Here is a 27,038-nt window from a genome sequence, read left to right on the forward strand (position 1 = left end):
GATCAGAACCAGTGTTGGTTTAAAAACCAAGAATGTAGAACTTGTGGTAGGCTTGGACATATAGCTAGAGTATGCAGGTCAGGGAAGAAGACCAGCAACAAGAAGTCACCGCAAGGAAAATACGCAAAGGTACACAAGGTGACCGAACAGGAGTCCGATTCAGACGCTAGCAGTAATGAACTGGCTAGCTTAAGAGTACTCAACGCTGGTAAGGGTGCAGACCTCCAGACAATTTGGGTCACTCTTCAGATAGAAGGAGTCCAAGTAAAACTGGAATTGGACACTGGATCGGCATTGACGGTCATAAATAAGAAAGATTACGGAAAGTTATTCCAACATATTCCCCTACAGGATACGGGGATTATATTGAAAACATACACGGGGCAAAGAGTGTACCCCATCGGGAAAATAGAGGTTGCAGTGGCCCACAAGGGCGAAGACAGTCAAATAATGGACTTATATGTGATATCTGAAGGAGGTCCTCCACTACTAGGACGGGAGTGGATTAGGAAAATGAATATGGACTGGCATTTCCTACAAACAATAACGAGTGAGAACTCGGTGAAGATAGTCGGCCCAGACTCTGGAACGGATGATGGTAAGCCCAACTCAGGTGCAAAAGACAAAGTTTCAGCACAGAATTCCACTGAGCAACAACAACATAGTTTAACTGTGGATTCTGAGTCTGGCAAGTCTACTGATGTGCCCATTTCTGAGGGACACCGGGCTCGAACTCAACTCCATTTCAAACTACAACAGCAATTAGAACAAATGCTTCGCCGTTTTGAGCAAGAGTTGAATGCAACGAAAGAGTTCTTTGATATAGAGTTGGAGAATCTGGAAAGACAACAGAAGCAGCTGATGGAGAAAATGGAGCAGGAGCACACAAAACGTCTGATGTCAGAGGAGTTAACGGTCAGCCAACTCCTGCATATGCTGAAGGACAGGACTCTGAAATGGGAAAAACTTGAACATGAACTTCAATATTCAAACGAAAGGGGTTCGGAGCTCTCAAAGGTTATTGGAAGAGCTGAGGTGGCAACACAGACTGAGATGACTGCAACAGAGCAGCCCTTGGATGCCAAAAGTACGCTGACTCACGTCAACGTAGAACAACAGACCGCTGAAACAGCTGCTCCGGTAGAGGGATTGCATAGTCCGATCAATCAATCTCCAAAGGAAGTTGAAGTATTAAAATCACAAATGAGGTCACTAGTAAACGACTTGCTGAAAGCCCAGAAAAAGCTGGATGCAGAGGTACACATGAAGAAGTCTCTTCAGGAAAGATGTCTGGATTTGGAACAAGAGCTGGCTAACGTCCAGCTGGGTATGGAGGAAATAGACGACCCTCTCACTGGTCTAGCTCAGGACGACACCGAATATTACCATGACCTGGTGGACGACACCGAATATTACGATGTCCTGTCCTGCCCAGCTTGTAACTTCGACTCCCAAAGTGCAGAAATCATGGAGGAGCACCAAAAGTCTACGGAACATCGGGAGAAGCTGGCTCTACGACGGAAACAGGAGGAAGAGAAGGAGGAACTGCGCATGCAGCTGGCAGCTGTGGCAGCTGACAATGGAGCCCAGAGAGTCTCCAAGAAGCAGAAAAGGAAAAGTAAAAACAGAAGATGACCCATCTGAACCATTATCACCTCTACCAGATCACACACGTGGTCCCTCCGAACGGAGCCAATTCAGTTCGGAAGTTCAAACTGTTAAATCCATGGAAGGACTATTGAATGAGTCACTCTAGCAACGTGAACCGACTACACCACAGAGATTGAATCTGTGAACTGTTTTCCGCAGAGACTGAATCTGTGATCTGTTTTTGACATGAAGTTATCTATGTATCTATGTTATTCTGTTATGTAAACCTGAAGTTATATATGTATATATGTTATTACGTTATGTTAAATGGGGAGATGACTGTAAAGCTAGGAAGGGAGGAATGTTGTGTATGTAATATGTGTGCTACTTTGAACCTATGGACAGGACTGCACTACTTGTTGGGCGTAGTGATACGCAGTACCACTCCTGGCCATAGGGGTATAAATAGTACTGTGGGTACTGATCCCCCTCAGTTCCCGCCTGTGGGCATGAAGTAAAGACCTATGTGCAGTCCCTACCTCCAACCAGTAAAGGCCTGTTTGAGTTATACGTTTAAGTCTTTGTGTTAATTGTTCAATACAATACACATACTTAACACCTGAGGGCTGCACATTTTCTGTATCCTTTTCGATATTGTCATATGACACCATTCCTACAAAAAATGTCTCACTTAAATCAGTGTCCTCTATCACATTGACTTGTTGCCCTTTCTTTGTTTTTACTTTTGAAAAGCATTGTTTGGCAAAGTGATTCTTTCCATTACATTTTGTGCACATTTTCCAAAATGCTGGGCATTGTCTTGACTGGTGCTGGTAACCACAGCGTTTACAATTAAAAGTTCCATCCTCCGATTGCTTTGCATTTCTGTTCTGCCCATGTTTCTTCCCCTTGCAGAACACAGCACCGACAGCAGCACAGTCACTCATTACAGTCGCATTATTATTAATTTCACTGAACGTCTTCGCGTGCTTCTGAGCTAGCTCACTGGCATGGCATATTTTCATAGCATCCGCCAATGTTAGTTCGGTTTCTCTCAACAAATGTTCCCTGACTTTTTATCATGAATACCAAACACAATCTGGTCACGAATCATGGATGATTTCAGTTCAGAGAAATTACATGTCTGTGCTTTCAGTTTCAGATCGGTCACAAAGCTATCAAAAGTCTAATTTTGCTGGTGTGTCCGTGAACGGAACACGTTCCTCTCATAGGCCTCATTCTTTTTGGGAGAACAATGTGTATCAAACTTCTTTAGCACATCGTCCATTTTTTCTCTGTCCTCCTCTTGATCAAATACAAACATATTAAATACCTCTATCACCTGCAGGCCTGCAACCGTGAGCAGTAATGTTATTTTCCTTGCGTCTGGCTTCATACCGAACCCAATGGCAGCAATGTAGAGTTCGAATTGTTGTTTGAAAGTCCACCAATTGCAGTCGACATTCCCCGTGAGTTTCAAACTCTCCGGTGGCTTCAAGTTCTCCATGTCATGTTTCACAATATTCAGCAGATATTACCAATCCTGGTACCATGTTATGTTCATAAATAAATAGATGTTTTAATTATGAACAGCTAGTTTGTGCTAGTCATTTATTCAGCCATGTGGACTAGTGTACAGGCATCCATCTTGACTACTGCCTTGTGGGTAGCCCACTACTAAACATACAGCTCCACCTAGTGTACCATTCTAGAATGACATGTTACTGATCATTACAGCCATCAGTTCGGTATTGACGTTTAAAATTCTGATGGCAAACTGTTGCAGTTGTGGCGCGTGTCATTTCGCTAATGGGACTGCCACATTGAGGGCGTAGGATGACTTGCAATTGTCAGTATGGTGGTCAGAGTGATAGGAATCTGTAGGTTCTTGGCCATTGTCGATGGTCTGATAAGAAGGTGAGAGGCAAAAGTGTTTGATTGTGCAGGCTAAGCAAATCTGGCCAAGATGCGTGCGTCCCTTGCATCCGGGGCAGCAATGTGCTCGCATGCTGCTGCCGCTGGTTGATGCGCCTCTGCAAACTGTTTGTTGTTGCTCTCCTCCTCCTCCTCATCTGAGGAGGCTATGTGATGACCCACTTGTTCCTCAGGCATCTGCAAGCCACGATGCTGTGCCATGTTGTGAAGTGCACAGCAAACCATGACCATTCTGGAGACACTGGCTGCTGAGTACTGCAGGGCTCCACCTGATCTATCAAGGCATCTGAAGTGCATCTTCAGCAAGCCGATGGTTTGCTCGGTTATCACAGAAATCACAGAAACCCCACAATGCAGATAGAGGCCATTTCGGCCCATCGAGCCTGCACCGACACATATCCCACCCTATTCCCGTAACCCCACGTATTTAATCCCCCTAACACTAAGGGTCAATTTATCATAGCCAATCAACCTAACCCGCACATCTTTGGACTGTGGGAGGAAACCGGAGCACCCGGAGGAAACCCACGCAAACACGGGGAGAATGTGCAAACTCCACACAGACAGTCGCCCGAGGCCGGATTCGAACCCGGGTCCCTGGCGCTGTGAGGCAACAGTGCTAACCACTATGCCACCGTGCTGCCCATATGGATCTGGTGGAAATGTGGCTGGAGTTGTAGCGCTCCTCAGCTTCAGTGGATGGGCTCCTCAATGGCGTCATTAGCCACATCTTCAGGGGATAGCCCTTGTCTCCAAGTAGCCATCTGAAAAGTTGGTCTGGCGGACTGAAGAGCGGAGGCACACTAGACTGGCGCAGGGTGAAGGAGTCATGGCAACTGCCAGGGTACTTGGCACGAACATGCAAAATTTCCTTCTTGTGGTCACACACCAGCTGTATGTTGAGGGTGTGGAAGCCCTTGTGGATGACAAAAATACCTGGATTGTGATGGGGTGCCTTTAGGGCCACATGTGTGCAGTCAACGACGCCCTGCACCCTTGGAAAGCCTGCCAGATTGTCGAACCCAACCGCACGGGCAGTTACACTGGCTTGATCCTTGGAGAAATTGATGTAATTGTGCACGATGACAAAGAGGGCATCGGTTACCCACTGATGTCTGCTGCTGATTCCTGGAATGAGCCTGAAGCAAAAAAGTTGAGTGCGGTGGTGACTTTGACGGCCACTGGTAAGAGGTGTCCACCTGCTCCTCTGGGCTCCAGGTCTTGCTGCAGCATTGCTCAGATGTCACCCAATACCTCTCGCGAAACTCGGAGACTCCTTTGGCACTGCTGCTCAGTCATGTTGAGGTAGCTGATCCTCTGTCTGTAGACCCTGCTTTGGGTTTATCTCCTGCACCGACGTCCTACCATGCGCTGGCTTGTGCAGCTTCAGGTGGGTGAGCAGCAGCTTGGAGCTCCTGCTGTTGCTCCTGCAGTTGGTGCTGCTGTTGGTTCAGGGTTTTGCTGCTGCCGCGGCTGGTCTTCATCCGAATCTGATGTCCAGGAGGAAAGGAAATAAATAGTTCCCATTCTTCTGGTATATACCTCAGTTGAGGAAGTACTCATTCAAGATGGGGAGAGGGGTTTCCCAGGAGGTCACACTGGAGATGGGTGTCAGGCTCCAAACTTCCACAACATGAGTATGCCTGCTAAAAGTTCCCCCAGACCTGAGACAACAAAGTTCTGCCACCTGCAAATGATGATTGGTGAAAACTCCTTTTTAATGGTGGAGCTGCAGCTGTTAGTAAGCAATCCACTTGTGCTGCCGCCAGGATTCACTGGCGTGTTCCAGAGGAGGCATGCAGCATGTGGGAAAAGTGGGAAAATCAGAAAGGCCTCTCAAAATGGGATTATAGAGGCAATTAAGTGGTTGTTAAGGGCCTTAAGGACCTATCCCGCCTTTTGGAGGCGGGATGGAAACAGGTCAGAAAACCCGCATGTGGGAAAATTGCTCGGAGGCAGGATGGAGGCGGGATCGGGCCCACCCGCCATTTTTTGCAATTTTACCACCTCACACGCCTCCAATCCTGCCTCCTCGGGCCTGGAAAAATCGAGCCCTTAGAGTACAAAAGCAAGGAAGTTATAAAACACTGGTTCGGCCTCAACTGGAGTATTGTGTCCAATTCTGGGCACCGGACTTTAGGAAGGATGTGAAGACCTTAGAGAGGGTGTAGAAAAGATTTACAAGAATGGTTCCAGGGATGAGGGACTTCAGTAATGTGAATAGACTGGAGAAGGTGGGGTTGTTCTCCTTAGAGCAGAGAAGGTTGAGAGGAGATTTGATAGAGGTGTTCAAAATTATGAGGGGTCTAGACAGAGTAGATAGAGAGAAGCTGTATCCATTGGCGGAAGGGTCGAGAACCAGTGGACACAGATTTAAGGTGATTGCAGAAGAATCAAAGGTGACACGAGGGAAAACTTTTTTACGCAGCGAGTGGTTAGAATCTGGAATGCATTGCCTGAGAGTGTGGTGGAGGCAGATTCAATCATGGCTTTCAAAGGGGAATTGGATAAGTACCTGAAGGAAAAAAAATTGCAGGGCTACGGGGAAAGGACAGGGGAGTGGGACTAGCTGAAGTGCTCTTGCAGAGAGCCGGCACGGGCTCGACTGGCCGAATGGCCTCCTTCTGTACTGTAACCGTTCTATGATTCTATGATTCTACCAGGTTTACCCACCTTCTTAAGGGTAATTAGGGATGGGCAATAAATGCTGGCCTTACCGGCGAAGTCCACATCTGTGAATGAATAAAAAAAGTTTTCTTTTGGTTTTCTAAAAATAAAATCTTTCCATCACCCTACCAAAAGGGCAATTTAATTCATTTTTTTCACAGGTAAGTAAATCACTGAGTGTAAGAGAGGGATGACAGTATTTCAGAGTGACCTCAACTTTCTGAGAACTTACAGTTTAATATTTAAATTGAGACTAGCAGATGAAAGAAACTATTGTCTACTCGCCAAAAAATCCTCTTCTTGGGAAAATGTCTCTGGTTTTCATAGTTTGATAGCAAATAAGTTGAAATGGATGTGCTTGATCTCCATTGTGTGTCTGGCTTAGCACAGGAGTCCTGCTTACTGTGGAAACCTACTATAAATCTTCAGGTTATTTGCAGCAAAGAGAGTATTTGGCAGAACTAGCATTCTGACAGGCATACTTCCAGCATGTCTATGATTTAGTAGAGAGATGATGAACTTTTCACATGAGGAGAGCTATTTCCTAATGCGCTGTTCCAAATAACTGAAATGCTTTGGCTATTGGGTAACATATTATTGTAGTTTGAAACCTTGTTTATATTCTCATATCTAGATTCTGTAATACTACGAAACCACTATAAATACATTTGTCACATCTCGGATCAGTCTGACTGGAAGCTAGCAATATCTTCCTTGTTGACTTGAAATGTATTATGTTTTTACTCGCAATTTTCTCCCATCCTCTCCTGCAGTTGCTAACTGTGTCTGGTATGTGGTTCCATAGGTACCTCACCCAGGAGGCCATTCTTCATGTGTGAGTCTGAACAGTGAATGTTAGCAGTTTATTTGACTGCAGGTGGCACTCCAGCTGAGCCCAATCCCATCACTTATAACAAAAATGAAGGAGACTGCAGAAGTGGAAAAAAATGAATCAAAAGCATAAAATACTAGAAATGCACAGCAGGCCCATCAGTATCTGATGGCAGGTTAAAGCTTTGGGTGTAGAAGTATTGTAGTGCTTTGTATTTTGCAGTGAAGGTAAATGACAGGCAATGGTAGACTGTGGTTGTGGCCAGCACCAGCTTCATTGCAATATGTTAATTTTATTCATTAGGCCCGATACCAAATTTGGGACCTAATGAATAAAACCTCCATTTATAAATATTACATTTTTTTATTTGTTCTTGGGGTGTGGGCAATGCCATCTTTATTGCTCATCCTTATTTGCCCTAAAAAGGTGGCGGTGGCTTTATTCTCAACAAATGACTGTTTTTACAACAGAGTGGCTTGCTAGGCTACTTCAGAGGGCATTAAGAGTCAGTGGGAGCTGACTCACATTTAGGCCTAACTGGGGAGGTGTGACAGGTTTCCTTTCTTGAAGGATATTGCTCCCTATGACTAGGAGCGTACTGCCAATATGTAGGTAATTTGTAATAAACCAAGATTGAACAGAAAACGACTTACTGGATTTCAGCTACTGGTTATATCTTGTGTCCTCACGTGAGCTTCCTTGACTTTGGGAGGTGGTAGGATAAACAATTCATTGGACCATGGCTTAGGGTATTAATTGCCAAATTATTTATTAAACAGTAAATGGACAAGTGAACAGCAATAATGACACACTGTTGATTTACAATAGTTATAGGCTTAACTATCCCTTGTCGAAGATAGAAAAACAAAATTTGCATCCGTTGTGCTAAATTCCAATGCAAAATGGATGAGCTACAAATGTCCCTGAAAATTAACCTTACATAGTATTTTACTGTTGACAGTCCACAGAATCTCACTGGCCTGTCTATCTTTCCCTGTTGGCTTCAGTTGAACTGCATAATTTAAACAAGGCAGACTGAAAAATACATTTTGGAAAACAACTAGGACAAATGAAAGTCAAATTTATATGTCTCAAACTGAAATGAAACAAACAAGAAAAAAGAACGTGCATTTATATAGTGCTTTTTATGTCGTCAGGATGTCCCAAGGCACCTCACAGCTACAAGAAAAACTTTTAAAGTGTAGTCATTGTAGGCAAATGTGGCAGCCAATTTGCACACAGCAAGTCCTACAAATAAAGATAAAGGATAGGATGATCTGGTGGAACATACGAACATACGAATTAGGAGCAGGAGTAGGCCACTCGGCCCTCCAAGCCTGCACCACCATTCAATAAGATCATGGCTGATCCGATTTCTCCACATTCCCGCCTACCCCCAATAACTTTTCACCCCCTTGCTTACCAAGAATCTATCTACTTCTGCCTTAAAAATATTCAAAAACTCTGCTTCCACCGCCCTCTGAGGAAGAGAGTTCCAAAGACACATGACCTCTGTGAGAAATAAATTCTCCTCATCTCTGTCTTAAATGGGCGGCCCCTTATTTTTAAACTGTAACCCCTAGTTCTAGATTCTCCCACTAGAGGAAACATCCTCTCCACATCCACCCTGTCCTGACCCCTCAGGATCTTATATGTTTCAATCAAGTCACCTCTTACTCTTCTAAACTCCAGCGGATACAAGCCTAGCCTGTCCAACCTTTCCTCATAAGACAACCCGCCCATTCCAGGTATTAGTCTAGTAAACCTTCTCTGAACTGCTTCCACCGCGTTTACATCCTTCCTTAAATAAGGAGACCAATACTGTACACAGTACTCCAGATGTGGTCTCACCAATGCCCTGTATAACTGAAGCTTAACCTCCCTACTTTTGTATTCAATCCCCCTCACAATAAACGATAACATTCTATTAGCTTTCCTAATTACTTGCTGTACCTGCATAGTAACCTTTTGCGATTCATGCACTAGGATACCTAGATCCCTCTGCATCTCAGAGCTCTGCAATCTCTCACCATTTAGATAATATGCTTCTTTTTTATTCTTCCTGCCAAAATGGACAACTTCACATTTTCCCACATTATACACCATTTGCCAGATCTTTGCCCACTCACTTAACCTATCTATATCCCTTTGTAGCCTCCTTATGTCCTCTTCACAATTTACTTTAAGAAGGCAGTAAGCTCAGACTAATGGTGATAATGGCCCCAGTGTCCACAGATGGAGGGAGAGGCCTGGAAGTGATGTTCCTCGGTGGCATTGTTGGTCTCCGCTTTGATGGCAGAAATCCCACGGGGAACTCACTGCGTATGGATCATGATCCCTGACCAAGGAAGATGGGTCAAGAATGGTCAGGGGGCGAGCGGAAACCCCACTCTGCCAGAATACCACAGGGAAGAAGAAAATCCAGCCCTTTGACTCAGTTCCACATTGGACAGTGCACTTACCAACTGAACCATTTGGGGGAGCTCGTGCAAGACACTTAACCAGCTGACAATGGAATGTTAAAATATCTGCAGCATTGCACTTGTTAAAAGATCTCCATAAGTGGCTTTGTTCAATATGGACTATAAAACTGTACAGCATGGTTAATCCTCCTGCCAATGAAAACATACGCAGAGTCATTTATAAATGCCTATTTACCAACACTTACAAATTAGCTCACACATGCAGAGCCTCTCAACCATCTCTGCTCTCACAAGGGCTGACCTGTTAACTTACCCAGAACAGCACCACAAGAGCTGTTAGCACTTAATTAGACATCAGGTGCATGCCAAGAACACAAGAGCTGCTGCAACATTCACAACTGGACTTTTCTTGTAGCCTCTGCATTTTTTTATTAAGCATGTCCTTGGTATTTCTCTGAATTTTCCATGCATGAAACGATGGCCCCCTCTCCTCCCCACCAAAGAAGCAGGGAATCAATTAAACTGTTGATAGTCGGTTAAGTAATAGTTAAGGGTCAGCACAGGCACGATAAGGCTGAATGGCTTCCTTCTGCGCTGTATGATTCTATGAAGTAGTAAAGAAATCAATGCTACTTGGTTGAGAGTGATATGCTTCATAAACCCACATTTGACTTCTGGAATTAGCCCCTGGCATTGGAACTTGCTTGTTGGCGGTGCCTGGTTACATCCTTACAGAGCATGTACATATTGTCCTAGACTTTCCATGTTCTATTCAGCTGTTGTCAGGCAGTTCCAGCCTGAGCAGTGTTTGTAAAATCTGGCTGGGATGCATCATGCCGCATCCCCCACCATGAAAAGGCAATTTCCAATTTCTCACTGGAACTAATCGTGGCAGCAGGAATAACCAACCCACACATAGGCAGGAAAAGGGAAGTGAGATGCTAATGACAGTGATCATATTTTCCATAATTAGCACCTTTTTTCTGCCTGTCACTAAAAATACCTACAAAAACAGCCAGCCAGCTTTGCTAAGCGGTAACATAAACGCAGAAGTGTATTTAAAGGGCAAAAGTGTCATACAATCATAGACCAGGAATTTCCTCGGAGCTGCTCCTGCTCCACCGCTGTAATCTTGGCAAATGTACGGTGGAAAACCCGTTTACGCATGTAAGCGGGATTTTTGCCACACTTCTGGCAAAATTACGGCAGTGTAACAGAAGCAGTTTCAAATAAATTTCTGTTTCATTCTTTTTCTTATTACACATTACGGCTTGAACGTGTAGTTTCCTGCCTGCTGTTGTAGGGTTTTCAATTGTGTCTCCTCGCCATTCATCTGAAACAGTTGGAACTCCCTCTCCATTTATGTTACTGAGAGGAAGATGAGGGAGGTGAGGAGGAGGAATGCAGGGATGTGAGGTTAGTCAGGGTGCGCAGGAGATGTTTGGTAACCACCTGCCTGGCAATCCTGCCTGACACAGAAGCTGTGCTTGTAGAGGCTGTGCTTCATAAGAGAAGCCATCAATGAATGTAGTGTAGTGGTTATGTTACTGGACTAGTAATCCAGAGAATGTGATCCCAAATTCCACCATGACAGTTTTCAAATTTAAATTCAATTTTTAAAACTTCTGGAAATAAAAACTGTATCCGTAAAAATGATCATGAAGCTGTCAGATTGTTGTAGAAATCCAACTGGTTCACTAATGTCCTTTAAGGAAAGAAACATGCCCTTTTTACTAGGTGTAGCCTATATGTGATTCCAGTCATGTGGTTGAATCTTAACTGCCCTTTGAAGTTGTTTAGCAAAATACTCCGTTTAGGGCAACTAGGGGCGGGCAATAAATGCCTGCCTTACCAATGATGCCTCCATCCTGAGAATTAATAATAAAAATTCTGCTTAGTGCATTAATAGTCCTGTCAACATCTGCACCCTTCCCAACAGAAAGATGCATTCATGAAAGATGTCTGTAACAATCAATTCACTTGCTTCCTATTCATGCCACCTAATCAAAGACACTTCTATTCCATGCCAAAAACAATGTTTAAACAAACAATAGTTTTAGTATAACCAATCATTTTAATAAAAAACTATTATTTGTTTGATCTTAGTATTTATTTCCACTATGTGTCCCCTTGGTGCAACTGTCTGTGGTGCACCTTTTCAAACCCAGCCTCCTACTTCTCCTAAGTGCTGCACAAATGGCAAAGGAGCGCATGAGAAGGCTGGATGCTGCATTCCTCCAGGAGCCTTTTGTGAGAGGGACCTCCTGTAGGCTGTGCTTCTTGTACCATTGCAAGGACAGCTTGGCCTTGGCTGTCTCCTGCCACATGTACAGGCATCTGTGGTAGTACTGTCCTAAGTGACACCACCATCATGGAAGTATATACATTCCAGTCTACTAGTTCGGGGCACTGGATCTGCTTGGGCAATGATCAACTGGAAAGCAGACCAAATGGTACCAATCAGAACACTGAAGTCCTGAGATATACATGTGTGTGTTTCAACCTCAATTCTTTGGAGGCTGAAAGGGATAGCATTTGCCATTCTAGCATCCAAGGAATCTGTGGCAGCACCTTGAACATTTACAGCACTCATTAGTTTTCTGAGGGAAAGTTCTCCATATTTACTCTAATACCTGATGGTTATCAAGCTAAGCTTTATAACACAGATCTATCCCATATCTCAACCATTCAATTCTCAGATATGCTAACCTACAAAATTACAAAAAGACACTGAGCAGCTTCAAATAGTTAACATCTCAAAAAAACAACTTACAACTGAAAAACAGTCCTGAATAAAGGTCCCTGACCAAGGCCGTTACTTCATGGTGACTGGGTAAGTTACATTTATTTTTATTGCTTTGGATTTCAGGCATTTTTTTTTAGTGTTTTGGGATCAAATTCCACATTATAGTCTGTTTTTTTTCAGTTTGAAAACTGAAACCCAATGGCCTCACCTATGACATAAGAAGGGATTATAATGGGAGTGCAATCGGACATGAACTCATGAATTAAGCTGCACCTATACCCAATATTTCATCCGCTGTATTATAGGTTGGGATCATGGACTATGCCTCCAAAAACTGACGGGATTTTTTAATGAAACTACAGCTCCATTATAAAGGAGGCAACTTGGGGCCAATTTTTACTGTTTCTGGGGGAGGGGGTCCAATGCCCTCCCAGACCTCCCAGATTTCCCAGCAGTTTGGGGTAGGTGGGTACCTTTAGTGGCATGGACACACACCAGCCCCATGCAAATTCAGTGACCCACTGGGGTCAGGTTTGAAAGGCACTGGTGGCACGATCCCAGCATAAATTCTTATACCAACTGTGAAGCACCTTGAGACATTCTTCTGTGTTGAAGGCGCTACATAAATGTAAGTTGTTATTATGGAATTATTGCAGGCCACATTTCTAAATGACATCATGCTCGAGGGTTACTCTCAGGAATGTTGCACCACAGAATATGCCTATGCCTGCTGTTGTGTCGGTACCTTTCTACCTAGACACAATTAGAACTCAGAACCCAGAGATTCAAACATGAAGTGCTTTATTCAGGAAGGAAAGGAAAGTTCTGGAGAGTTCCGAACAAAGAGAGCTAATCTTAACCAAGAGAACACCCAACCATTTATCTGCTGTGACAGCGCCACCACAGGTGGGAGGAGAACACACAATGCATAACATATTCCTCCCTTCTTAAATGAAAGGTCCACATTATTCCTCAACAGGTAAGTTACTTTCAATACGCTCAACTAACCAAGGGTAGAGGTAGACTGCCTCAAACCCTGACTTTACCCTGGGGTTTATTCTGCCCCAGTCTTGTGGGTAAGTCACTAAGCCTACAGATCCAAGCGTCTTGGAGGCCGCCGCTCTCTGACAGGATACCGGCAGTCATTGCTGGCTTCCACAGCAGTAGGCATTGACACAGGCCTAGATAGAGAAGGTGTCTCTGTCAGTCGAAAGTCAGGTGTTTGCACAGGTGGAACAGTCTCTATGACTTCCTGTGTTGGAGAAGAGCACTGTGGCAAAGGATGCTGGTTTGCGGTATCATCCGTAAACAGTTCAGGCCAACCAGCCGTTGGAGCCTCTGTGGCTGTCTCTGCTCCTAGCAACAGTTGATCTGTGTGTCTTCTCCAGACGACGTCCTCATCAGTCTCAACCATGTAAGACACAGGGCCCGTCTGCATGATCACCGTAGCAGGAACCCATTTCGGTCCAGTGTTGTAGTTTCGAGCTAGGATGTGCTCTCCAGGGTGAAACCGTCTCTCCTTGGCTCTTTTCTCTCTCTTTTCAACTTGAGCTTGTTGTTGACAATGGACAACCTGTTCTGCCCTTGGAGGTTTGAGTAAGTCAAAACTTGTCCGCAACTGCCTCTTCAACATGAGCGAAGCGGGGGAAGTTTTGGTTGTGGCATGCGGCTCGTTCCTGTAGGACAACAGGAAGCTGTTCAGACATTGGTGGATTGAGCCCTGACCTTGCGATGACTTCAAGGCGTGCTTCAAAGTTTGCATGAACCTTTCTGCCAGGCCATTAGTAGAGGGATGATAGGGCGCAGACCTGATGTGTTGGACACCATTCACATGCAGGAAGGTTGCAAACTCCTGTGATACAAATTGTGGACCGTTGTCACTTATGAGTTGTTCCGGTGAGCCATAACGGCTGAACATCTCACCAAGTTTCTCAATTGTTTTCTCTGCCGTGGTAGACCTCATCACAGCGACCTCCGGCCACTTGCTACGAGCGTCCACAACCACCATAAACATCTTCTCTTCGAAAGGACCGGCGAAGTCCACATGTACTCGCTGCCACACTTCTGCAGGCCAATCCCAGGGGTGTAGGGTTGCCAGCTGTGGAACATTCCAGACCCTTTGACATGGGGAACATGTTTTGGCTTTCTCCTCAATATTTCCATCGAGACCTGACCACCAGAAGCAGCTTCTTGCCATTTCCTTCATCCGAACCATCCCACTGTGGCCTGTATGAAGTTGTTGCAGTATAGGTTCCCTCAGAGGTGGCGGAATGATGACAAGGCGTCCCCAAAGAAGACAACCTGCCTGGACGGAGAGCTTATTTCTTTTTCAAACGTAAGGTTTGAAACTAGGAGAATCCCTCGAATGACATTGTCCATTACCTCAGACAGGACTGGATCGTTGCGGGTGTACCTTCGCACCTGAACTGCCGTGACAGGTGCTCCCTCCACTTGTCTAAAGTAGAAGATGTCTATCTGACGAGGCTCTGGGGGAGTAACAGGCAAGGGTAGCCTTGAGAGACCGTCTGCATTGCCGTGCAAGTCTGATTTGCGATATTTGATGTCGTATGTGTGTCCTGACAACAGTAAAGCCCACCTTTGCATCCTGCTTGCAGCAAGAGACGGAATTCTGGTGTGGGGCCCGAAGATTGAAGTCAATGGACGGTGGTCCGTCAGGAGTGTGAGCCTTCTCCCAAACAGGTACTGATGAAATTTTCGAATTCCAAAAACAATTCCCAAGGCCTCGCGCTCAATCTGTGCATAGTTACTCTCGGCCTTGGTCAAGGTGCGTGATGCGAAGGTGATAGGTTTCTCTTCACCAGAAGGCATGATGTGGGCTATGACTGCTCCCACACCATATGGTGACGCATCACATGCTAGCTGCACGGGTAGCTTTGGGTCAAAGTGTGTCAGGACCTCCGATTTCAGCAATGCTTTCTTTGCTTGGGCGAAAGCTTTGTTGCACAGTTCAGTCCATTTCCATGTTTTGCCTTGACATAGCAACTGGTGTAACGGCTTCAGCAATGTTGCTAAGTCTGGAATAAACTTCCCATAGTAGTTAAGTAGCCCCAGACATGAACGTAACTGGCTCACATTCTGGGGTGCTGCGGCCTCCACGATCGCCTTGACCTTTGACGGCGCCTTATGCAGGCCAGTAGCGTCAATCACATGCCCCAGGTACTCAACTGAAGACTAAAAGAATTCACATTTGTCTTTACGAACTCTGAGTCCGTACTCTTTTAGTCGTTGTAGTGTCGCATCCAAGTTCAGAAGATGACCCTCCTCATTTGTCCCAGTGACAAGGATGTCGTCCAGGTAGCACTGGACTCCTGGCAGTCCACTCAAAATCTGATCCATTGCCTTTGGAATAGAGCAGGGGCCGACATAATTCCAAACGGAAGGCGGCAGTACCTGTATAGCCCCTTGTGTGTCACAATTGTCAGCAGCTCCTTTGATTTGTCATCAACATGCATTTGTAGATAAGCCTGGCATAAGTCTATTTTGCTGAACTTTTGCCCTCCGGCCAGGCCCGTAAAAAGATCATCAATGAGGGGAAGAGGTACTGTTCTGCAGACAGCACCGGGTTAATAGTCACTTTAAAATCCCCGCAGATTCGAACAGATCCATCCTTTTTCAGGACAGGAACAATGGGTGTGGCCCATTTGCTCACGCTCACAGGCTCCAGGACTCCATTCTCGACTAAGGCCTCCAAGTTAGCCTCAACTTTTGGCCTAATTGCATAGGGTACAGATCGGGCTTTGTGAAACTTTGGCTTGCTGTCAGGTTTAATGTCCAGTCTCACGCTGATCTTTTTCATGCTCCCAAGTTCCCCATTGAAGAGGTCTGCATGTTTGTTTAACACTGCAGTCAGACCTGACTCCCCTTTTGACATCATGCGGACTGCAGGCCAGTCCAGCGTGATTTTCTCTAGCCGCGCACGTCCCAGTAGCGATGGGTAATTTCCCTTTACCACATATAGTGGCAGTTTCGCAGTCTGTCCGTTCAATTTAACTGTCACCTCAATGGTGCCTCTCATGGCCACAGGTTCGCCGGTATATGTCTTTAGCACAATGTTTTTTTGCTGAAGGCTAAGATGCTTTAGCATTTTGTTGTAGACAGTGTCTGAAACAAGGGACACAGCCGCGCCTGTGTCCACCTCCATCCGCACTGATTGTCCCTCCACCAGTGGTGACACCCAGTAGCCATTTGGACCACCTGCAACCGTCAGTATGTGCACCTCATCCTCCACAGAGGTGTCGCTCCCCTCTGTTTTGCTTGTTCCATCATACTGCACTGAATGAACACTCTTTTTCCTCTCTTGTCCAAATACAGACATTTTGCTTTCATGCTTCCCAGCTCTGTCTGTTTTTTTTTACCTCTACAGGCGCGTTCAATGTGACCCTTTTTGCCACAATTTCGGCATTCCAGCTCCGTACACCAGCAGTCATTAGCGTGATGGCCCGTTTTCCCACAACGGTAACATGTGCCGTTCCGCGCACCTTTAGGCTCAGACGACACCTTGTGAACTCTCCCTGTTGAACTCAACTGGTGAGCCTCCTTTTCCGCCATCTCCATGGAGACACTAACGTCAATGGCCTTTTCAAGAGTAAGGTTGTCCTCAGTAAGAAGGTGCTTCTGTGTGGCTGCACTTTGCAGACCACGCACAAGTCTGTCTCTAATGGTGTCATTCAGCACCTCCTTGAACTCGCAGTGTTCTGACAACCTTTTTAAAGCAGCAATAAACATCGTCACTGATTCCCCCTCCTCTTGATTCCATTTGTGAAATCTAAATCTCTCAGCAATAACCAGAGGTTTTGGTGAAAAATGTGCTCCAAGAATTTCCACTAGTTATTTATATGTTTTAGTTCCTGGCTTATCTGGCTGCACAAGGCTGCGAAGTAAATTGAATGTCTTCGGCCCCATTACACTCAAAAAGGTAGGCATGACCTTTTCATTTGCCACCGCATTCGCCAATACAAAATAGTCAAAACGTTCCGTATAGGCGCTCTATTGCTCCACATTTTCATCAAAATCACCGATGTTTCCTAATATAGTAGCCATCTCACATTTCAAATTAAAATTTCTGTTTACTCACTGCACCCATAACGTTAATGTGATGCTGCAATCTCTGTTCTGTGTGTTTTGTAGTCGAAAACAAGAAAGTTCCCACAACGTAGATTCATCCGATCCTCGTCGTCACTTTGTTGTGTCGGTACCTTTCTACCTAGACACAATTAGAACTCAGAACCCAGAGATTCAAACATGAAGTGCTTTATTCAGGAAGGAAAGGAAAGTTCTGGAGAGTTCCGAACAAAGAGAGCTAAACGTAACCAAGAGAACACCCAACCATTTATCTGCTGTGACAGTGCCACCACAGGTGGGAGGAGAACACACAATACATAACACCTGCAATTCCCCATACAGTGCGTATCTGATTGCAACCATACCAATACCACGGTGGGCAATTGCTGTGTAGAGACTTCCTGAGTGAAAGAGGAGGAAATAACTATACAACACTAATTCCCTTTTACTTGCTATATGGAAGCTGAGATAATCCCAGACAGCAAGGACAAGCACCCCATATTCAGTCAGTCAGTGAATGGAGGTGTAGAGGAAGCATCTGGAAGAATACAAATGGCCCCAGTATTATAAGTACCACTGGTACAAAGGGTTACAATGGTGACAGGGTTCACCCTCAGATCCATAATAGGTTGATCCTCAATTGGCAATTCTAGTGAAACAAACAGAACATATTGTAAAGCTACTTTCCAGATTATGGGTGTACTGGGTTTGGACAAAAGCAATTCCATCGAATTGACAGTTAACACTGACTTTTGTTTTTAAAGAAAAATGAATCAACTCCTATCTATAACTTTTCTTAATGTTACAGCAGAAAGTACAGCTGCCTAAATGGTAAGCGATGTTCTCTGTGGAAACATAGAAACATAGAAACATAGAAGATAGGAGCAGGAGCAGGCCATTCGGCCCTTCGAGCCTGCTCCGCCATTCAATGAGATCATGGCTGATCATCCAAATTCAGTACCCTGTCCCTGCCTTCTCCCCATATCCCTTGATCCCTTTAGCCTCAAGAAATATACCCAACTCTTTCTTGAATATATTTAATGAACTGGCCTCCACCGCCCTCTGTGGCAGAGAATTCCACAGGTTCACCACTCTCTGGGTGAAGAAATTCCTCCTCATTTCAGTCCTAAATAGCTTACCCCTTATCCTTAGACTATGACCCCTGGTTCTGGACTCCCCGGCCATCAGAAACATCCTCTCTGCATCTAGTCTGTCCTGAACTGACAGAATTTTATAGGTTTCGATGAGATCCCCTCTCAATCTTCTAAACTCCAGTGAGTATAAGCCCAATTGACACAATCTCTCCTCGTACGTCATTCCTGCCATCCCAGGTATCAGCCTGGTGAATCTTCACTGCACTCCCTCCATGGCAAGAACGTCCTTCCTCAGGTAAGGTGACCAGAACTGCACACAATACTCAAGGTGCGGTCTCACCAAGGCCCTGTACAACTGCAGCAAGACATCCTTGTTCTTGTACTCGAACCCTCTTGCTACGAAGGCCAACATACCATTTGCCTTCTTAACTGCCTGCTGCACCTGCATGCTTACCTTCAGCGACTGGTGCACAAGAACACCCAGGTCTCTTTGCACTTCCCCTTCTCCCAATCTAGTGCCATTCAAATAATAATCTGCCTTCCTGTTTTTGCCACCAAAGTGGATAACCTCACATTTATCCACATTATAGTACATTTGCCATGTTTCTGCCCAATCACCCAACCTGTCCAAATCGTACTGGAGTTTCATGACATCCTCCTCACAGCATACCCTCCCACCCAGCTTTGTGTTGTCTGCAAATTTGGAGATATTACATCCAATTCCCTCGTCCAGATCATTAATATATATTGTGAACAGCTGGGGTCCTAGGACCGATCCTTGCGGTACCCCACTAGTCACTGCCTGCCACTCGGAAAATGACCCGTTTATTCCAACTCTTTGCTTTCTGACCGCCAACCAGTTCTCTATCCACGTCAATACCTTGCCCCCAATCCCATGTGCCTTAATTTTGCACGCTAACCTCTTATGCGGGACCTTATCGAAAGCCTTCTGAAAGTCCAAATACACCACATCCACTGGTTCTCCCTTATTTATTTTACCAGTTATATCCTCAAAAAATTCCAGTAGATTAGTCAAGCATGATTTACCTTTTGTAAATCCATGTTGACTTTGTCCGATCCTGTCACTGCTTTCCAAGTGCTCTGCTATTACATCTTTTATAATGGACTCTAGCATTTTCCCCACTACCGATGTCAGGCTTACTGGTCTATAATTCCTCGCTTTTTCTCTGCCACCTTTTTTGAATAGTGGGGTAACATTAGCTACCCTCCAATCCATGGGTACTGTTCCAGAGTCTATCGAGTTCTGGAAGATGACCAGCAATGCATCTACTATTTCTAGGGCCACTTCCTTAAGTACCCTGGGATGTAGACCATCAGGCCCTGGGGATTTATCGGCCTTCAGTCCCATCAATTTTCCTAACACCATTTCCCTACAAATACTGATTTCTTTCAGTTCCACCCTTTCATCAGACCCTATGTTCCGCGGTATTTCTGGGAGGTTATTTGAGTCCTCCTTTGTGAAGACAGAACCAAAATATGTATTTAGTTGGTCTGCCATTTCTTTGCTCCCCATTATAAATTCCCCTGATTCTGACTGCAAGGGACCTACGCTTGACTGCACCAATCTTTTTCTCTTTACATATCTATAAAAGCTTTTACAGTCAGTTTTTATGTTCCCTGCAAGCTGACTCTCATATTCTATTTTCCCTTCCTTAATTAATCCCTTTGTCCTCCTTTGTTGAATCCTAAACTGCTCCCAATCCTCAGGATTATTGCTTTTTCTGGCCAATTTGTATGTCCTCTCCTTGGATCTTATACTATCCCTAATTTCCCTTGTTAGCCATGGTTGAGTCACCTTTTTTGTTTTATTTTTATGCCAAACTGGGATGAACAACTTCTGTAGTTCATCCATTCGGTCTTTGAATGTTTGCCATTGCCTATCCACCATCAACCCTTTGAGTGCCATTCCCCAATCAATCCTACCCAACTCGCTCCTCAGACCATCGTAGTTTCCTTTATTTAAATTGAGGACCCTAGTTTCTGAGTCAACTACTTCATTCTCCATCTTAATGAAGAATTCGATCATATTATGATCGCTCTGACCCAAGGGGCCTCATACAACAAGATTGCTAATTAATCCATTCTCGCTACATAATAGCCAGTCTAAGATGGCCTGATCTCTGGTTGGTTCCTCGACATATTGGTCCAGGAAACCATCCCGTAAACACTCCAGGAATTCCTCCTCCACAGTATTGTTACTAATTTGGTTAGCCCAATCTATATGTACATTAAAGTCACCCATGATGACTGCTGTGCCCTTATTGCACGCTTCTTTAATTTCCCTTTTAATGCCATCCCCAACCTCCGCCTTACTGTTTGGAGGTCTATATACCACTCCCACTAATGTTTTTTTCCCCTTAGTGTTTCTCAATTCTGCCCATACAAATTCCACCTCATCAGAGCTAATATCCTTCATTACAATTGTGTTAATCCCTTCTTTAACCAGTAATGCTACCCTTCCTCCCTTTCCTTTTTGTCTATCTTTCCTGAATATCGAATACCCCTGGATGTTGAGTTCCCAGTCTTGGCCGTCCTTGAGCCACGTTTCCGTAATCCCAACCAAATCATATTCGTTTACCTCTATTTGCCCAGCCAATTCATCCACCTTATTACAAATGCTCCTTGCATTAAGACACAAAGCCTTCAGGCTTGTTTTTTTAACGCTCTTAGACCTATTAGAATTATTATTTACTGTGGCCACATTTGATTCAAACCGTTGATTTCTCTGACTGCCACTTTTGTTTTTCTCCTTCCTAACTTTTGCTTTTATCCTTGTTTCCCTTTCCTCTGTCTCCCTGCTCAGGTTCCCAACCCCCTTCCATCAACTAACCCAATATGTAAAAAGCCCAACAAGGGTGGATTCGCTATTGGATCTAGTTATGGGGAATGAGCCAGAGCAGATACGAGAAGTAAAAGTAGGGGAACATATAGGCAATAGAGACCATAATATAATATGCTTTAAGATGACAATAGAGAAGTTAATAGATTGGAGAAAAGCTGATTTTGAGGGGCTGAGAATAGAACTTGGGAAAATAAAATGAGCAGCAATATTGGCAAACAACGATGTAGAACGACAATGGGAAACATTTAAGACGCTGTTCAACAGAGTGCAGGAAAAATATATTCTGCTAAAAGGAAAGAACAAACTAAACACTAATGAGACTCCATGGATGAATAAAGATATAAAGAAACAATTGAGGGTAAAGAAAGAGGCATACAATAAGTATATAGACAATAGAGGAGTGCATGATAAGGAAGAATACAAAAGGCTTAGGAGAGAAGTCAAAAAACAATTAGGAAGGCAAAGAGGAACTATGAAATTAAATATCAAGGAACATAAAACAAAATAGTAAAATATTTTACAGGCACATCAATAAAAAAAGGAAGGTTGGTATGGGAATAGGGCCATTAAGGGATGGACAGGACAATACCACAGGTAACGATAGGGAGATGGCAGAAATATTAAATCATTATTTCGCTTCGGTATTTACCAGGGAGATCGAACAGGTGGACATGACATTGAATGATGAGATGAGTAATGAGATAACGGCATTTAAAATAAAAAAGGGGCTGTGTTAAATAAACTAATCAAACTCAAAGAGGATAAAACCCCTGGTCCGGATGGATTACATCGACGCATTTTAAAAGAATCTAGGGAAGAGATAGCAGAGGCATTACTACACATATTTAATAAATCGTTAGAAAAAGGTATAGTGCAAGAGGACTGGCGGATAGCTAACATAATACCTATATTTAAGAAGGGGGATAGAACATGTCCAGGGAATTATAGATCAGTCAGCTTAACATCGGGGGTAGGAATAATAAGGGAATCTTTACTAAAGGAGAGAAGAGAAGAACATTTAGAAACAAAAAGTATAATAATGAATAATCAGCATGGATTTCAAAAGGGAAAATCTTGCTTGACCAACCTTATTGAATATTTTGAAGAGGTAACAGAGAGAGTATACAATGGTAATGCAGTAGATGTAATTTATCTAGATTTTCAAAAGGTGTTCGATAAGGTACTTCATAATAGAATAATGAATAAGGTCAGAGAATGCGGAGTCAGGGGACAAGTAGCAGAATGGATTGCTAGCTGGCTTCAAGACAGAAAGCAGAAAGTGGGAGTAAAGGGTAGCTATTCACAGTGGCAGAAGGTGGGTAGTGGTGTTCCACAAGGATCAGTGCTGGGACCACTGCTGTTCACAACTTATATTAACGATTTAGGCTTTGGAATCAAAAACACAATTTCTAAATTTGCGGATGATACCAAATTGGGGGAAATAGTCAATACTGAGGAGGACTTCAACAAATTACAGGAGGACATTAATAAACTTGCAGAATGGGCAAATACTTGGCAAATGAAGTTCAACACAGACAAATGTGAGGTATTACATTTTGATAGGAAGAATAGGGAGGTCACTTATCACTTGGCAGGTGGGAGTCTGAGTGAGGTCGAGGAACAAAGGGATCTCGGACTACAAATACACAAATCACTAAAAGTTGCGCCACAGGTTAGCAAGGCCATTAAAAATACAAACCAAGCACTAGGGTTTATTTCTAGAGGGATAGAATTGAAAAGTAGGGAAGTTCTGCTAAACCTGTATCAAACCTTGGTTAGACCACACTTAGAGTACCGCGTGCAGTTCTGGTCACCATATCATAAAAAGGATATAGAGGCACTGGAGAGGGTGCAGAGAAGATTTACAAGGATGATACCAGAAATGTGAGGGTATATCTATCAGGAAAGGATGAACAGGCTGGTTCTCTTGTCTCTTGAAAAAGGAAGGCTGAGTGGTGACCTAATAGAGGTCTATAAAATTATGAAAGGATTTGCTAGAGTGGATACAGAGAGAGTGTTTCAACTTGTGGGGAAGAGCATAACTAGGGGCCATCAATATAAGATAGCGACCAAGAAATCCAACAGGGAATTCAGAAGAAACTTCTTTACCCAAAGAGTGGTGACAATGTGGAACTCGCTACCACAGGAAGTGGTTGAAGCGAATAGTATGGATACATTTAAGGGGAAGCTGGACAAGCATATGAATGAAAAGGGAATAGAGGGTTACGCTGATAGATTTAGATGAGGAAAGACGGGAGGAGGCTCGCGTGGAGCATAAACACCGACATGGACTAGTTGGGCCAAATGGCCTGTTTCTGTGCCATATATCCAATGTATGTAATATAATGTAATATATGGACAATACGTCTGACTCCAAATACTCACACAGTCCATTGCCATAACTTGTTCACCACTCATTTGGGTTGACACAAACTAACCAATGCTTTATTGATCATGGTGAGATATTCTTATAAACCATGACTCATCGGGTTGCAATACATAGCTGGTCCTATTTTTATCATTGTACTGCAGGTGATATTCTTCCATTTCCCAAAACTGTGCTGATAGTGATGGCCCACAGGGATCTCACAAAGAGTGACTCAGTCTGATGTATGTTTAGTAAATAGCTATTTTTATGGGTCAGACAGCTTGTCCCCTTGAGGAAAATTTCATTTTGTTTAGTTTGCATAACATAGTAGTCATCACCCTTCAGTGAGCTCCAAACCTCCAACTGCCCTTCAGGCGAGAAGTATCTGGAATGTTAATAACCCTTTAAATCCTTTAATGTCAAAATAACTCAGTCATCATCGCTTTAACCAACATTGCCTGCATAAAGCATGGGAGACAGTTTCCTGTTCTTAACATATATTGTCTGTAGTGTATGTACCCGTCTATCTTTAAGGGAACTATTGAATGTAACCGTTCACCTTTAAGGGAACTACTTTAGGTGTGGCACTATTTGTTTGGCTTCTGTATACTGTAATACCGATAGTGACCACACCAGTATATAAGTGTTGTGCCAGGAGTTATTGGGCAGATTCGCCCGGACCTTCGAATAGTAAAGACCTGTTTTGTTTGTTACTTCTGAAGTCTGTGTATTTATTAACTGCACAACCCACAGACTTTACAGTGGCGACGAGTCTGATCGTACCCTGCGGCAAGATTACCAAAGCAAGAAGAGCGTCGAAGAGAGGCAACCGCCCTCGTCGTGCTGCTGGAAGAAAACACGAGGCTGCAGCAGGAGAAAGGTGGAAGACTTTAGCAACAAAAGCTTCCATTAGCAACAGGCACTGACTACCCTTCTACCACGGTGCGGAGTGAGCCGATCAGCAGGGAACAAGGCGGCCGAAGAGACTGTGAGTAGGGGAAGGTGTAGAAGTATCCGGAGGATAAGGGCAGAGCACTCGACCTCGGTCGAGGGGGAGCTGTGCCGGCCAAAAGTCGGGTCCAACGGCGTCGGGTGACAGCCGGACCGCGATCGGCGGGAAAAATCCGGGCAGCGACCGCAGCCACGAAGCGCTGAGCCTGCAAGTAGGCGCGGGAAGAGAAACCCAGCCGCAGCCGGGGAGGGAAACACCGGTCTGCGAGAGGGCTGGGGAGGCGAACGGGAACCGTGCGGGTGAGAGCCGGGTGCGGAGAGAGAGACTGCGAGGAGCCAGTCCAGCGGCTGAGCTGTTCTCCACCAACGGGGTACTCAGAGCCGGCAAAACCGAACGTGCGGGAGTGGGTGAGAGACACAGCCGAAAACGGGGTGAGAGACTGCGCGAGAGCCAGTCCAGCGGCTGAACTGTCCTCCGTTAACGGGGTGTACCCAGCGCCGGTTGGGCCGTGCGGGCGGGAGGAAAAGACATAGCCGAGTAAGGGGAGCTGTGCGTAAGCCAGCCAGCGGCTGAACCTGTCCGCTGTGGGGGAAGCGTACCCCTTCCACCAGGAAGAAACGCGGGAAGCCGCCATTAGGCGGAGAAGACGCCAGAAGCGGGGAACCGCCATTGAAGTGGGCGGGGCGAGAAAGGAAGAGCGGGAAACCGCCATTTTCGCGGGAAAACCGCCATCTTGATTGACATACCGCCATTGAAGTGGGCGGGGAGAGAAGGAAAGAGCGGGAAACTGCCGATTTCGCGGGAAAACCGCCATCTTAGAAACAAACAAATAAATAAGAATACTTAAAGAAATACTGGTGCTGCTCCCAAGGGAAGAAAAATGCCTAAGCGAGGGAATATTAACGACTTTAATTCGGAAATAGAAGACTGGGCCACGTACGTGGAACGCATAGAGATCTATTGCGAAGCCAACAAAATAGAGGAAGACGACAAGGCGATAACATTGCTAAACTCGATGGGGGCAAAAACATACGGGCTCTTGAAGCATCTAATAGCACCAAATAAACCAGCGGATCAGACCTTCGAAGAGATTGTGGCTGTGCTGAAGGACCATTTGAACCCCACACCGCTGATGCTGGCTGAACGATTCAAATTCTACGCAAGAACGCAGAAGAAAGACGAAAGCAATGCGGAATACTTGGTCGAACTGCTTAGGCTAGCGAAATACTGCCAGTTCGAAGGGAATCTGACAGAAGCGCTGCGGGACAAGTTCGTATGCGGATTGTCCAAAGAAGGGACGCAGAAGCGACTACTGGAAGAGAACGACCTCACACTGGACAGGGCTGTCCTTATAGCTGCATCGCACGAAGCCGCAGCGAAAGGAACGGCGGAAATGCAACTAAAGACGGCGGCACTTGGGGTGGACCAAATTACTTCAAGCACAACAAAATGCTACCGTTGTGGGAAGACCACGCATGACCAGAATCAATGCTGGTTTAAGAACCAAGAGTGTAGGAAATGTGGCAAACTGGGTCACATCGCGAAGGTATGCCGGTCCGGAAATAGACCAATAATCAAAGGAAGCCACCACAAGAAAAGTACAACAAGGTACACAAGGTGGCTGAGAAGAGTTCAGACGAACAGAATTCAGACTCAGACCCAAACAACCAGGAGCTGGGTAGGCTGAGAATCCACAATGTGGGTAAAGAAACGGATCTACAGGCCATCTGGGTCATACTAAAAATAGCTGGAGTCCAAGTAAGAATGGAGCTGGACACTGGATCAGCTCTATCAGTCATCAACCGAAGGGACTACCACCGGCTATTCTCTCACATACCTTTAAGAAATACCAAGTTCGTATTACAGACATACACGGGGCATAACGTATACCCCGTGGGGAAAATAAGAGTCAAGGTGAGAGATAGGGGTAAAGAACACCCAAGAATGAACTTGTACGTATTACCTGAGGAAGGACCACCACTTCTAGGACGGGAGTGGATTAAGAAAATAGACATGGAATGGCATTACCTAAAAGCCATAATGAGGGAGGACTCGGTGCAAGCTATTAGCTCAGATTCTGAAATGGATGATGATAAGACCAAGTCGAATATGGAAGACAAGGCTAAAAGGGACTTGCCGACGATGGGAAAGAAAACGAAGACATGCAGAAGGACTTATGGTACCAAGAAGAATAAAGCTGCAGAGCAGAACTCCAGGTTGACAGAGAATTCTGAGCCTGTTCAAGCAAAGGATTCATCCATGACGGAAGAACACCGAGCTCGGACGCAAACTTATGTCAAAGTACGACAACAATTAGAACAGTTGAGTGACCATCTCGTACAAGAGATGAAAAATATGGAAAGGTTCTGGGACACTGAATGGGAGAACCTGGAAAGACTACAGAGACAGTTAGCTCAAGCAGAGAGTGACCATAGAGCCATCGTGGTCAAATACCAATCACATTCCCCTGATGCTGTTCAGGAACT

This window comes from Somniosus microcephalus, chromosome 2, assembly GCF_052327205.1.
Source record: "Somniosus microcephalus isolate GS21.2 chromosome 2, FLI_Smic_1.0, whole genome shotgun sequence".
NCBI lineage: Eukaryota > Metazoa > Chordata > Chondrichthyes > Squaliformes > Somniosidae > Somniosus > Somniosus microcephalus.